This window comes from Rhipicephalus microplus, chromosome X (genome assembly GCF_043290135.1).
Source record: "Rhipicephalus microplus isolate Deutch F79 chromosome X, USDA_Rmic, whole genome shotgun sequence".
NCBI classification, from domain to species: Eukaryota; Metazoa; Arthropoda; class Arachnida; order Ixodida; family Ixodidae; genus Rhipicephalus; species Rhipicephalus microplus.
In genome coordinates, this window is record NC_134710.1 from 122030236 (window position 1) to 122045215 (window position 14980).

Below are 14980 nucleotides of genomic sequence, written 5' to 3' on the forward strand. Positions count from 1 at the left end.
TTTACCGTGAACTACAGCGAAACTAATCAGCCTCCGTTTCTCATACGATCGTATTCTTGCGTTGTATGCATCGTGTAGATGCCATCTGCGTTCCAGCGCTCAAAAAGCTCATCCATGTTCCTGCTTGACGGGAAATGGCATAACGTGCACCATGCCAGGAAGCCGGACAGACACTAGTCACCGCGAGTATGAAGGCTTCTTGGTCACCGCGGCAATGAAGCCTTCCTGGATCAGCATGTCAGCAGGTGTGGTTGTCATGCGCTGTTTAAAAATACAGTTGTAATGGATGGGCACAAAAAGGATCACACTCGCATGATTATTGAAGCAGACCGAATGGCTCGGAAACCTGACAACTCAGTGAGGAAACCATCGGTTGCTCTTCTAGATGAAGAGCTTCATTATCTGGCAGATGGCGCGTGTGTGTAATAAATCAGATATTCTGCCTCGTGGTTCCAGTGTATGAAGTTTGTCGCTTGTTCAAATGCTATCTTTCCTTTCTTTCTTTTTCTCTCTTTTTTGGTTGTCATGATTAGATGCAGCACGATATAAATAAACCTTCAGCTGATAGTGCTTGTACTTGTCCTTTTCCCGTCCGTGTTTTCTGCCGCGTAGTATACTTAGATCATGTATTACCATCTGGCCCAATCGTTCACTTTGATGGTTGTATGGACTCAGCCTCCGCGAACGCAGTCCTCCCATCTGGAGAGTATATAGAAGAAAACGAAAGGGCTATATTATTTGCCTCCCGTAGTGTTGGCACAGCTCAGTGCCTTTGGGGAGTGGCGAAGGAGCAAGTAAAGTTGATAGATAGAAAGAGAGAAGATAACCAGAAAGGGTGAGTAGAAGACAAGAGAGTATCTCGTTAGAACAGGCAGGTGGGATGAAGCGAAGCCATTAGGCTATTGAGCGTTGAGGATCACATGAGCCGCGAATAGGAGAAAACTTCGCAGGGCTGGTAGGCTGGGACATGCGGTAAAGAGGAAATCCCCCACAGTTGTCGCAGGGATACCGAGCAGTGGTCTCGCATTGTTCACCTGTCAGATCAGGGCTGGCGCAAATGATGTGCTCAAGCAAAATGGTAGAGCCATTGCGTTTTTTTTTTTGCCTAGTTTGGCGGAGGGTAGGAGAATACAATGACATTTCTTGAAAAAAAAGATTAAAAAATCAATAAGAATTAACATCGAATGATTGAGAGAGGAAATAATTATTGTAAATACTAATATAAAAGGAACATATATTCAATCTTTAGTACGTCATACAGATTGTCACTAAGGGATGTTAACGACGAAGATGACGTGCACTCTCGAGACGCTGGCTCACGAGAAGGTGCTAGCCACGCTTTGTCGGCTTCCATTATTTCGTGCGCAATACGTGATGCAGCGCGTGCCCCGCCGCGGTGGTCTAGTGGCTAAGGTACTCGGCTGCTGACCCGCAGGGCGCGGGTTCGAATCCCGGCTGCGGCGGCTGCATTTCCGATGGAGGCGGAAATGTTGTAGGCCCGTGTGCTCAGATTTGGGTGCACCTTAAAGAACCCCAGGTGGTCTAAATTTCCGGAGCTCTCCACTACGGCGTCTCTCATAATCATATAGTGGTTTTGGGACGTTAAACCCCACAAATCAATCAACGTGATGCAGCGCGTACGTGTCGCTGGCACCATTCCAGTGATGTTCGACGCCACCGCAGTTTATTGTGTCTCTGGATCCCCGCTTGCCCACTGGTCGTTCAGTTCATACCGGGCTTTTTCGCTGCCATGGTCTGGACACCACTGTGATGCAGGCCCCGTCTTCAGTCTCACTCAAGCCTTCGATGTTCCAGGCAGAACGCGTTGGACTGTCCGCTGCGTTCACGCCCAAGTTTGTTGCCGCAAGGTTCGAACAACCATCAGGAATTCAGGCGATGACATCAGTAACCTTTGTTGCAGGTTTTCCACTCCATCTTCGAAGGCTGCACTGAGGGCAGCCTTGGGATTCGAGCATGTCAATGTCACCGATGGCGGACCCGACCCCGCGCGCCTCCACCGAATCCCATAAAAGCAACGGCCCTCAAGTCAACGGCAAAATACTGCGGTACCACCACCCGGTTTGCGCCGTCCCGAGCTCCACCAGGAGTGGTGCTTATGCGAAGTGGGGCTCTGCGCTGCTTCTTGATGGGGAAGTGGCTCCTGTCGCCGTTTGGTCGTCGACCGCTATGCTGCGGACCTGTGCCTGGTACATGGTCGTTTGATTTTATCTTCAAGCTGCGACCAGGGTGGCTTAGCTAATGATTTTATTTGATGTTTGGGTTTAATTATTGACTAAAAATGATTGCTTATCATTGATACGATAACTGGGTTTAATAAATACCTGTGACGAATTTTCGTTCGTATTGTCTATGTAAAGACAGTGTCAGAAGCTGTTCGCTTTCCTCGGTGGTATGTTCACGTGTGTATCGCTGGCGTACCAAGTCGGGGAAGAGGGGGGGGGGGGGGGAAGGTCTGATTGCTTAGACACCCACTCCCCGAAAATTTTCATTCTTGCATGGGTACGCGTACGTGAACATACAAAGATCCACACGAACATGCATCAAGTGTGGCTACCCTACCCTCCAGAAGAAAAAAAAACATTCTCGCTATGCCTCTGCTACGCTCGTTAAGCTATTCTTAAGAACACTGCTTTGAAGCTCTTTTCTCCGCAGTATAACGTTATTATTTGGCTGTTCTGTTTTTTCCTTACTTTCGAATTATACAGGCAGATCTCGGCAAAAATATCTCAAACACTTTGCAGGAAAAGCTATTGTCACACTCTTTTACTCAAGCTTTTGACAGCGTTGTGGAAGGTAGAAGTTTCCTCAGCCAATCACCACAGAGCGCACATCAATGTGTTTCTTCGACATTGTTGCTTTCGTGAATTCAACAGGTTGCCCTGTCTCTGTGAAAAGAGGTGTACTATAGTAAATAACTTTTGATTTTTAAGCAGGGGGTACTTGGCCATTTTTTATATTTTTTTGTTATTTTCGGACTGCATGACTACCACTCCAACCGCCCCCCCCCCCCTGACATTTTCTATTTATATTTGTGGCCACCAATTCCTTTGAGCTCTTGTCATGTCCGGGTTTTTAATTGTTGACGCAATGTGTTTAACAATATTTACTTGAGTCACTGAATCAGTTGACGAACGAATTATTGAATCAACTCTTAAGCTTCATTTCGAAACATGATATATCTTTGAATACTAGTCGACGAACCAGATCTACGGACTTGGTGCGTTGACTGGACAGTGCCGTCTAGCCTCACCGACTACGCGTGTGGCCGGCGCTGACCCACTTTTTGCCAGGAAAAAAAAAGCTGACTTGTCCTGGCATCGCCGCTTCGCTATTTGGCGCATATACCGGCGGCCACACTGCAAAATGTACATCGCTTCTATGAGAACAGAGTTTCCAGAAAGTTTCTTGTATTTGAAGCCAAGCTTTTTCAGCATCCTCTGCATCAGCATCCTCTGCAAATTTGACATTCCATGGCGACAGTTTGAATGTCAAATTTGAACCAAAAAAATGCGCCATCTCCCACTGAAGAGAAAGATGTTAAGATGCGAACGCTAACGTTTACGCTGACGGTGGCGTTGATGCTGGCACTTACCATGCCGGTGCGCAGTAGAGAAACCTGGGGAGGAGCAAATCACGCTGCGATAGACCGGTGTTTCCTACTGGACCATGCTAATGGCTGCCAACGGGCAATGAGAGACAGAAGACTCCGATTGGGCACAGAGACCTGCAGTCCGCGTTTAGTTAACGCGCACGCAGCGATATTTTTTCAATAACGCATAGGAGATATATACCCTACCGGCACTACCTTGGAGGGAAAGATCTGGTGAAAATATACAAGGTGCCTGAGCTATCTTTAGCCAGAGTTTAAAAATATGCCGACGCAAGCACTTATGACGCGACCATGTTGCTGTCTATTGTCTGGAATGAACCAGACTATTTTTTGTGTTCTGAGCAATTGTTTAATTTAACCCTTATAACTAACTTCTGAAGGAGCGTGTATGGGTCGAAAATGTCAATGAGGATGTGTTAGATCGCTTTCCAAAACGTCTGATTAGACAGTTTAGGGTTTTATATTCGTTAATTATTAATACTTTTCTGCTAACTACAAATGCCCACAATATACAAAAAACAATACCATCCTACACGCACCATAATTCTGGTGCTTCCGAACGTCCCGCGTACAAACGATACGCTTCCTTCACACCGGTTCATGTCAGTGGTAAGCAGTCACAGCGGTTATCGCTCTTCTAACTGATATCGAAACGTCTTCATCGCAAATCCACCACCTCCGTTGCGGCCCAGTCGAAGCAGCACAATCGGACAAGTGCGCGAGACTGGGCGCGAGACTGGGTCGTTCGTAGGTGAAATGTTAGGGGGCACTGGAATCATCGTACGTACTGGCGCATGAGCGAACTTGTCACGTAGTATTTCTTGCATTTCGCGGGCATTTATAGTTAGTAGGAAAAGACAAAAAATTAGCGCATATAAAGCTCGAAATGGTCAAGTCGGACGCTTTTTAAACCGATGAACAACTTTCTCATTGGAATGTCCGGCCCCTTTTCATTGCTTAAAAGGTTACTTAGTAAAAGTGACCTATTAAGGCAATTATACCGAACACAAAGAATACTCCGACTCGCTCCAGGTATAATAGTCAGCTACGTTAACTTAAAGTCGTCGTCACTGCATGTTTCCGATGGAGGCGGAAATGTTGTAGGCCCGTGTGCTCAGATTTGAGTGCACGCTAAAGAACCCCAGGTGGTCGAAATTTCCGGAGCCCTCCACTACGGCGTCTCTCATAATCATATGGTGGTTTTGGGACGCTAAACCCCACATATCTATCTATCTATCTGTCGTCACTGCATGTGTCCGCACATTTTTAAACTCTGGCTAAAGATAGCTTGGGCACGCTGTATACGGGGTGGCCAATGAATGATTGTGCAGCGCGATCAGTCGGTTTATTCAATAAAAAACTCGCTAGAAGACGCTGCTTGCGTCGGTGTTGCGAGGTGCCAGAGCAGGAGGGGACGTGCATGCGCAATGGGACTGTAAGCGCTGTGGCGAAGAAAGCCTATAGGAGAGAGAGGGGGAGCGAGCGTAGATGGCTAGCAGGCGCTATCTGCGCCCGCTTGCGCCGGCGTTAAGAGGCGAGAGAGGGGGTAGCGTAAGAGAGGAGAGTGGCAGAGAGAGCAGACACAAGCACAGTAGAGCGCGGACGTCACCGGATCAAGCTCTCTGATAAGATGCTTCGCATCTAAAAGAAGAAGCCATGCCCCACTCACGGCAACACGCAGAGGTCAAAATCATAGAGTTTATTAATATACACTAGAGGGAACTCGCTAGTGTCTATGGGAACTGCAACACACGGTGCTTCAGCGAGCATGAGAATGATGGGTAGTACGCACATTTGTCTAAACTTTGTACTTCTGGCCAGATTTTGGCTCCATTCGGGTTCGTGTGGCTTGAAGCTGTTTTCTCACGAAACAAAAATCAGCAAATATTCTGCGCTTGTGCTTCACCACTTCATTCTTTTAGACTTACCTTTCCGAATTGTGTCACGAAGTACAAAAGGGTTAAATCTTTATTTCAAAACAAAACCGAAACACAGCAATAAACAAAGCCGCAAATACGGTTCGCCGCCCGCAAGTACGAAGACTAGGCAAATGTGTGTACTGCGCATCATTCCCATGGTCGCTGAACGATCGCAGCACCAGTGTGCCCTCTCGTTAATTTTAGGAAACTCAATGGTCAAAATAACCCAGCGTCTTCGTCCGATCGTGGCCTTTCCAACAAGAACGCCTGCATTCTCCGTCTGTGATTACCATCTACAGGGTCTTCGTTCACTCACCCGGACAGGCTCTTCCGTCCTCTTTGTAAGTGAATCCATCCTTGCTCTCTCCCTGCACAAGACGCGAAGTGCTTGAAGAGTGTTTGAAGCTCTCTGCTTCGCCAGCTTGGTAAAACCTCGCGCATTCAATGGATGGCACCATGGGGGCATAGCTTGAGGGGCATCTTGCAGATTCAACCATTTCGGGTGACGCCATGTTGCCGAAAGGCGGTGCGTGACTACCTCACATCAAATATCCGCAGACATGCGTCCATGTGGACTTTATTAATATCACTAATGATAGAAACACGTCATAAGCCACAGCATCAACAAATTGGGCATAATGCCTTGCAGATGCATTGCGGCCAGCGGGTATTCCTCGCTTCATCGCAGTATGAAAAGTAATGGCGTTGTGGGTGTTTCCCAACTAGACAAAAATAATGATTCATGGCATAGAGGCTGAGTTGCGAGCGTACTTGTATTAGTAACCCTAGAGAGCTTATCTGTTTCCATAAATGCCGATCTTCCAGCTTTTTGCCCCACCGTGGTGGTGTAGTGGCTACATACTCGGCGTCTGACCCGCAGGTCGCGGGATCGAATTCTGGCTGCGGCGGCTCCATTTTCGATGGAGGCGAAAACGCTGTAAGCCTGTGTGCTCCGATTTGGGTGCACGTTAAAGAACCCCAGGTGGTCAAAATTTCCGGAGCCCTCCACTACGGCGTCTCTCATATTCATATGGGACGTTAAACCCCACATGTCTATGCATATCCATCTTCCAGCTTTGGCTCTGACTGAGCGGCAATTTGCGCGCAGGCCTGGCGCTTTAAAGGCGAAGCATTTCTTTGCGCATTGCAAACGCTTTAAGCATTTCTATCCACGTATCTACTTATCAATCAAGTCACCTACGTCTGGGTGCTCTCGTGATCGCTTCCTTAACTTCGGCTATAGACAAAAAATTATATGGGAGGGTAACAGGTTTTGACAAGTATGATCATCTGGTTATGACTTCTATAATCTGAAAATCGCATCACGTTCGACCTCAAACCCTTTCCGCCCGACATGTGTGGCAGTATACCTGTATTCCACGGGCGGCGGCATGCGGGTATGAGCCACAGCTGTTTGACAGAATATAACTATATAGCGAGGAACGGCGACAACAGACATTGGCAATTTTAACTCGATAGGGTCAAGAAAAACTAACATTGCCTCTATTGACATGATGAATGCAAAGAATATATGTTATGGTTCCAGCAGGATTCAAACCCTGGCCTTCTGCCTGGGAATAAAGTATTCTAGCACAGAGCCAGGCGAGGTCTCGGAACTCCTGCGGAAAAAACCGTATATTCAGGCGTAAAGTTGTTGAACCACGGATTGTGATTGCAGCCGGCCATATAACTTTACAACCGCTATATGTGCACTCCAATGATACAGGGTTAGCGTCAATTGTAGTTAAGCGCCATCCACTGAAGTTGGTCTACGTTTAGCACTATCAACGTCTACCATCCTCGCAAGCAGAAGCGCTATACATTTCATCTTACCTCTTCTGGTGTTGCTAACACCCATGAACGTTGCTCTTCGCATCTTTACGCAAATGTAACGCGGTTATATAAAACATATTTGACTGTTCAACGTACGTGTGTGTGTATGTTAAACTTCGTGTACGTTAAACTTCGTGTATGTTAAACTTCGTGTATGTTAAACGTGTATGTGAAACTTCGTTTCACTATGTTTACTGCCTTTTTTTACAATATACCACTCATCGGGCTTCCTGGGACGCTGTGCACGTATTGACGACGTCAGTCTTGTTTCCCGCAAGTTCTTCTGTAGTGATCATCGCCAGATTTGCGAAGAATGGCAGATTCTCTGTGGCGTTAACACGAAGAATCGAGCGTTGACCCCGCAAGATGGCGGCGCAACGACAAAGAATAACGAGAGCGGAATAATGGCAAGCGATAGTTTCTACTAGATCCGAGCAGCGTGCTCCTAATCAAACCGCTAGGTATCCCCAAATGCAAGTTCATGACGATGATCCAGAGGCTCACGACAGAACGTAAACTTTTTGGGGTGTTTCATGGTGCCTGATGCGCCAAGGGTACCGGGCTGTGTTCGATCCATATATCCGTACACTTTTCTATGCATTGACGTTAAAGCATGGTCGCGCTCGAAATTTGGTTAATAGAAAGGATAGTTCCACTTACCTGTGAGTTCATTAGAATTTGATTCGTCTCCACGACCTTAGTCAATGTTGAAAACTTTATTTCATTTCTTATACTTGGTCAGAATAAGATAATAAAGCAATACATGCATAATGCTATTTTATGCCTGTGCAAATCTGCATTAGATGCTTCTCGCACATTGATAGAAAATGTCACAACGGGAGGGAGAAAATGACAGACGTTCCAGAAAACTACATCATTTTATCTGTTGTAGTACGTAATTACAATATTGTTTTTGTAAAATTGACTGGTGTAATACGAGTCGTCAAATCACCAGCACCCTTTAAATGAAAGTAAGAACTTGTGTTCAATTATTCAGAAATGCGTAAACACTCCTGTACCGACGTAACGAAAAACTCGGTTAATCCGTTTCTCTGTCACGTCCTACGTTTAGCTATAAAAAATTGTTGTATAAAAAACACGGAGGACACTTAAGTTTCAATTTTTAGAGCGGAACGCCAGAGCATTATTGCCGAGAAAACGCCTTTTTTTTTCTCTTCTTTTTCGGGAGCGCCAATGATCAGGCAAGCCTCCCTACACGAGTAGAAGGGGCATGCGCCACTTTTACCCATGTAGCCACAGTTTCTCGAAAGATAGCATTGCTTGGGTTAAAATACCTCCTGAATGCGTTTGTAATATTTTTATGAACGTTCGTTGTCATGTAAATAAATAAAGCATTCTATTAAAAATATGAACAGGCATTTTTTTTATTTTTAGCAGATATTCCGCCAGCATCTCGAATTTCAGTCCGGGACCAAGCAAGCGCCCCTCCCCCTTACCAAATCTGGTCGAATTATCCTTCGCTATATGCGGGGGGGGGGGGTTCTTGCTTGCTCGGTATTTTACGACGGTTCGCTACGGGCATCGACGCGACGAAAGAAGAATGGTACAACATGTGCGAAAACCGAATGCACAACGTCGTGTTGGTTAACACACCAGAACACAAGACGCGTTTCGCTACCCTGCTGTGGACAGTACTGTGGTCGCCGGTCAGCTGCACGAGGTGGGGGCGTACGTCACCGCGCCGCATGCTACCTGCAAAGGAGTAATTCGAGGCATCAACATCGGGGACAGGCCCGAAGTTATATCCAAGAATATCTCGAGGGAACCCCCAGCCCCTGCGGGCGGATACAAAATTCGATGCCCCCATGGTTTCGAATACATCGCGTATACGGAGGCACCCTCGTTAGTGCACTCTCTACCACGTACAGGCAGATGGACATCTGTTACACCTGCGACCGGCCTCACACGAAGCCTAATGCAGAAGCTGCTAACCCGAACGAGCAACATCTTGCTGACACGAAACACATATTATGTGGCGAAAGACACTTGATTAGCGCCAAGGAGAACACGAAGAGATTCAAGACATCCTGCCTCACCAGGCACAGACGTGGAGGACGGATGATCCAAGTCGCCGTCCCTCAACACCACCGACCATCAGTTCCCGAACATTACCGGGGAGCCGCCACGCTCCCACGATCCTGGCCCCAAAGCTTCATTCCGTTTACGGGTTCTGTCACCCCAAAGCTCCATCCCGCTCTCGGGTTCAGTCAAGATTCAGAACATGCTGAAAAACACGGGATCGCTCCTGATCACAGGGGTGCTCAGCATCCAAGAAAAGGACAGTCCGTATCGAGTCAAGGAGCCGATTCATGTTCCGCTCTAGATCATTGGTTCGCCACCAGAGGCCGGCCCACCGGACACTGCAGGCTTTCCCACGTAGGTCTCAACGGCCCGCACATGTGGTTTCGTGGACTCGGACAAACCCAAAGCATGTAACGCAAAACGTAAGCACACTAGCGCAAGTCGAGCACAAAAACGCGATGATGAAGGCAATGATTGATAGGCTAATGTTCTAGATACGGCGATGAAGAACGCGAAAGACTCACCTCCTGAACCGGCAGCCGCCTCTGATGTGCCACCTTAACCCTCAGTGGTTCCAGAGCAGAAAGAAAAGGCCACGAGTCGAGACCCTCGAACAATAGGGCAGTGACGTAGGAGCCGGATAGTGCTTCAGGATATCCAAGGCAAGAGATTCTCGAAAGGCTTTAACATTGAATGATAAAGTGAGGAAGCTTGGGGAGAAAGTCTCCCAGATGCAGAACGAGGCCGTTGTGTAAGCCGAAAGTATGGACAGACACGTGCCCAAATTTTATTCTTCCATTAATAATGTAGTAGCCGCAGTCCTAATCACATGTGCTACCATAACATCACACGCCCAAGCAGCGCAACACCAGCTAGACTAGCTCAAGGTCTCTCCATGGCCATTTTGACGTCATGGTACTTGTCCGCACCACTTCCCACGGTTTTGCGTGCTGCCAACGGTCCCTTTTACTTATAGTGCTAAGGGGCGTGCGGAGGGAAGAAAATTGTCCAAAAGCTAGAATTTAGAATTTCGTGTATACATGCACTTACTAACACAGAATAATTTGATAATTTTACATCAGGTATAGTAAAAAAAATTGGTCTCCTTTCAAAGAAATGAAGTGCTGTTCGGCCACACTTTTAATGTACGATTGAAAATCACACGTTTCTTACATCCAGTCACATACAATTTCTTTACATTGTCAACCTTTTGTGTAGCCTTAACACATATTGAAATCATGTCAAAGAGGCTATTTTTGTACAATGTACTGCTAACAAATGGGGTAGGCCACAGAAATGCAAACACGAAACGTCTATTTAGCGAAAATGTCCCTAAACCAAGCACACCTTCCTTCTTTTTTAATATGCTTGCCTTGCACGTGGCAGCTTTTTGACGGGATAGCGTTAGAGAGTTCATGTCGCAGAAATCCCGCCGTAGGGGTCGGGCCCATTGGTTGTAAGCGAAAAATCGTCTGTGTGTCTGTGACCGAAAAATCAAGTTACCGAGATCGCTGTGGGAGGCCGCTACTTGTCCACGCGTGCGCACGCGATCACACTGAAAAAGCCACCCACTAGAAGAAAAAAAAGCGCTCAACGTCACGAGGCACGGTAATTTTTTTTTTGCCCCTGCCACCCCTCCATGCTTAGCTTCCAGCGCTTTCACCGGGGTGAGAGAAGAGATCGTGCAATCGCAGCATGCGACAAACCTTTGTAACTTCACTCACACGGGACAGATCCTTAAAATTTTTGGGCGTTAAATTCGTGAGGCCATAATTTCTTCTAGTGAATTCAATTCATGGTTACTTGAAAAAGTGTTTCAGGGCCTCTTTAACGCATTTTGTTCGACAGGTGTCACGGCGAAATTGAGCCCTTACGGCGATTTGTAGGCGCATTTAGGAAGCCTCAAACTACGTCGAAAAAGGCCGGGATAGTGCAGCCATCGCCGCTTAAGACACACAGGAACTTTCAAACAACTCTAAAAATGGACAACTATGTCCATCTAGCAGAAAACATATCATGCCTTTCCAGAGGCGTTGATCAAGCAAACAGCAAACGCTAGATAATGTGCTGCTATCTGTGAGGTATTGCAAGACTCTTTATGGCCTCCAAGAAAGCAAGTGCGCGGCGTGTATCTTGGAGGCAATGCGACTCTTGCTTTAGATTAAAAACCTGTATGTACCGTTTGAGTGTGCGCGCTTGTACGATCTACTGTGTGGATGTGTGTGCGTGCGAATGTGTGTATGTAACACAACCTGTTATAAGTATTTGCTGCTGTTAGTGTGCATGTGCGTGTCTTTCGACAATAATGCGTCAGTTGGAGTCAAGCGCTTATGTTTGCGTCCTTTTGGATGTGCGTGATTACGCTCTTTGTGCGCTGCTTCCTCAAATAAAGTGCACAAAGCTCGCACGAAACCGCTAAAAATCCTGAAACAGCGAAACTGGGCAATGCTGAAGACTACACATGGATCCTTTTAGGTAAATTCTTGGCTTTATCTCGGTCATGCTAGGCTTTCTATACGTTGATTCTCGGCGCAGATTGGTTCGAGTTCAACCTCATACAGTCGCAGACACGACACAGGTACTTCGTCGATGGCATCGGGTTTCCATCGCTTCTTGGTGTTCCCAAAGTCAACGTTCCTTCTCCCGTTATCTATAGTATTTCATCGTTGTACCCAAATGCAGAGTCCTCGGCTTGCTTCGTCCCCTTATTTGGGGGGCTAACTACTGCCTTCTTTTTTACTGCAAGTTGTGTGTAGTGGCATTCACCCGTTGTCCGTGGAACATGCCCGTTTATATGACGATGATATGTTTTTTTTTTTTTGCTACGGAGTGAACAAGGTACGACTTGCTAAGCAGCATCGCTATTATTATTGCGACTCGCCAGCTGGCCCAACAGTTTGTATTGACTGAGCTTATGAATATCGTTTCAAGACTGTGAAACAGCGCGGAAAACGAAGACACCGAGAGAAAAAACAGACCTGAGCGCCGACTACCAACAGAGTGGTTTTTTAATTTTTTTTTGTCAGTACATGAATATCAGTATGTCCGCTGTTTACATGTATGCGTTTTTTTGCGCTATTTTCCCGTCTTTAGGCAGGTAAATTAAATTTCTGCGCCAACACCCAGTAGCCCTCATGTGAAAACTTTACCACGGATAAGAACAACGAGAACAAGTAAAAAGGTAAATGAAATCTTCTGCCGAATCCAGTGCGCATAGAATTTTTTCATGTCTAGTAATTGACACTTCAAGTTAGCAACAAATTACATTTATCAAGTATATGATACAAAAATCGAGAAAGAGATAAAGAGAAAAAAACGAAAGGCAGAGCAGTTAACCAGTCAATCTATCTTCTTTGTGTTGTTTTATGTCGTAATATTTGTTTTTTGATTCCATGCCTTTTTGTTTTCATTCTGCTTTGTATATTTTTGTTTCTACGATTTTAACAGCTGCTTGTGCTTTTATTATTTGTAATCATCACCGAGGGTCCCGTTGCAGTCGTGTACTTTGGGACCCTCGTCTGTATATTTTACTCCCTGTAACATCTTTTTATGACATGATAATAAACTGATTGATTGATTGATTGATTGATTGATTGAACCTGCTCCAGCCAATTCCCTCCAATGGGTGTGTGCCATGTCTGGAGGGCAAGAAGAAGAAGATCAGTGGCGCGTGAATGCTTTTCGGAACAGGGGCTGCCGAGGCTATGTGTCCTTTGTGTCTTTCTGCGAATATTGCAAAGTTGGCGTGGTGTTGGGACGTCTTCAAGGCGAGGATCACGAGGAAGACCTCAGAGATATACCTCCTTGCCCAACTCGCGCCCTCAGTGGGCACGTTCTGAAGGCCGTCCGGCTCCGTACCTTGTCCGCACACCTGTGCCCGGTCAGCGCGGCCACCCATCTGTTGTCATATCACAGGGTTACAGCCAATGAAGCACGCCAGTTGATGCATATGATCATCGGCTTGGACCATACGCTTCACTACACATCTGGCGTGAAGAATGCGCTGCTCCTGCACAGCGTCTTCCTCTACGAGCTGCCACCACCATTGCTCGTGTTCGTGGTGCAAGCAGGCCAATTTCATCCGTTCAACGAGAACATGCTTAGCGCCATCCGTCTGCTTGCCCACCCATCTCTGTTGTAGCTGGTGAACGAGGCCATTCATCACCTGTGTGAGCCCAAGGCCAAGGCGTCCGAAGAGCGCCAGCGGCTGCGTCTGAGCAGCAGGTCCCATAGGTGTCAGTACTCTGGTGGTGGGAACCCTATCCCACCTACTGCCCCTGGACAGCTTCTTCATGTACAAGCTTTGATGTGAACAGTCGTTCCTTCCAATTATGATGTCTGGTTAGCCTGGCTGCTATGTGGTAGCTTCTGTCTTCGGATAAGAGGTTTGCTAGTCATGGTCGACCAGACCCCGCTTTCCCTTGTCGCTGTCATTCACGGGCACTTTCTTCACGACAGGTGTGATCCGAAGATGTGATGACAATGAAATAATGTGTACACCATCCTGGGACTCTGCGCATCACACGTTCACCAATCGACGTGTATAGGTGCCGTGAGTTGCTCATGGAGGGAGCAGCGCATTGGTACTTTCACCTGCTCCTCGTTATCTGCTGATGTCTAGTGAAAGAATGCATTTCCCAGATAGCTGCATAACCGAAGGATTGAAGGATGACTTTCCTTTCGTAATCATTTGCTTTAATTCTCAAACGATAACCGTGAATAATAAAAACCATTATATGAATGTAGATCCTGAATGATGCTCTATTTCCACTACCTTATTGACAGTTTCGCGAGTGCCATAGTAACAGCTAGCAGACTGCCCTCAGAAACTTTCGGACACTTCATGTATCATCCTCTAACGTCGGAGTGGCCACAATGTTTTTAAGGCTTCTCAGAGTAATGAGTCTCTTATTATTCAGGATAAAAGGGACGCTCACAATGTTCACCAGTACCTCTTAAAATCTTGTGTATAGCGTAGAATATTTGTTCGAGACATTTGGCTTTAGAGCTGCTTCTTAAGGCTTTATTTCTCCACCATAGCAAGTATGCTACGTAGGGGGACGAAATCGGAAGCCGTCGAGGGCATGCGCTTGTAAACACTGAAACCGGCGTCTACTCAATGCGATAACGTTAAAAGACCATTTTAGCAGAAAATGCGGTGTACACGGTGGTCGCGTTGCACGTGAGCGAAAAGCCCTGTGGATATACGAGAGATATACATAAATGGGCAGAATTTAGTGCTATGGCCGGAATCACCCTCAGGTGGAAAACCTCCCTAGCTCTAGAACCCTCTCGTTTCCACAGCCCTGGCGACGAGCGGTCACTGGTCTTCCAGGTCCTCGAAACAGAGCTCGGCCTCCGCCATGTTGGTTTAGTTGGTTGTTGTTTTTGTTTGATTCTTGGTTCCCGTCCATATCCGGTTGCATATTGCGGTTTGCAGGATGCTGGCATTCCGAAAGCAAGTTTGCAGTGTGTCCCCACACTAAGAAGGCGGCAATAGGGGCTAGTTGGTACATCACATGTTTTCACGCTATAGCGTAAGAGAACTCGTATC

General features: G+C 46.7%; 1 protein-coding gene across 1 annotated transcript in view; it reads left to right on the forward strand.

Moving 5' to 3' along the window:
* The first annotated feature begins 5431 nt into the window (after window positions 1-5431).
* Window positions 5432-14980, forward strand: part of LOC119175470 (uncharacterized) — a 100269-nt gene continuing 90720 nt past the window's right edge. The window contains exon 1 of the mRNA XM_075877547.1: window positions 5432-5891. The gene's annotated coding sequence lies outside the window, so the exon portion shown is untranslated. The remainder of the gene's footprint in view (window positions 5892-14980) is intronic.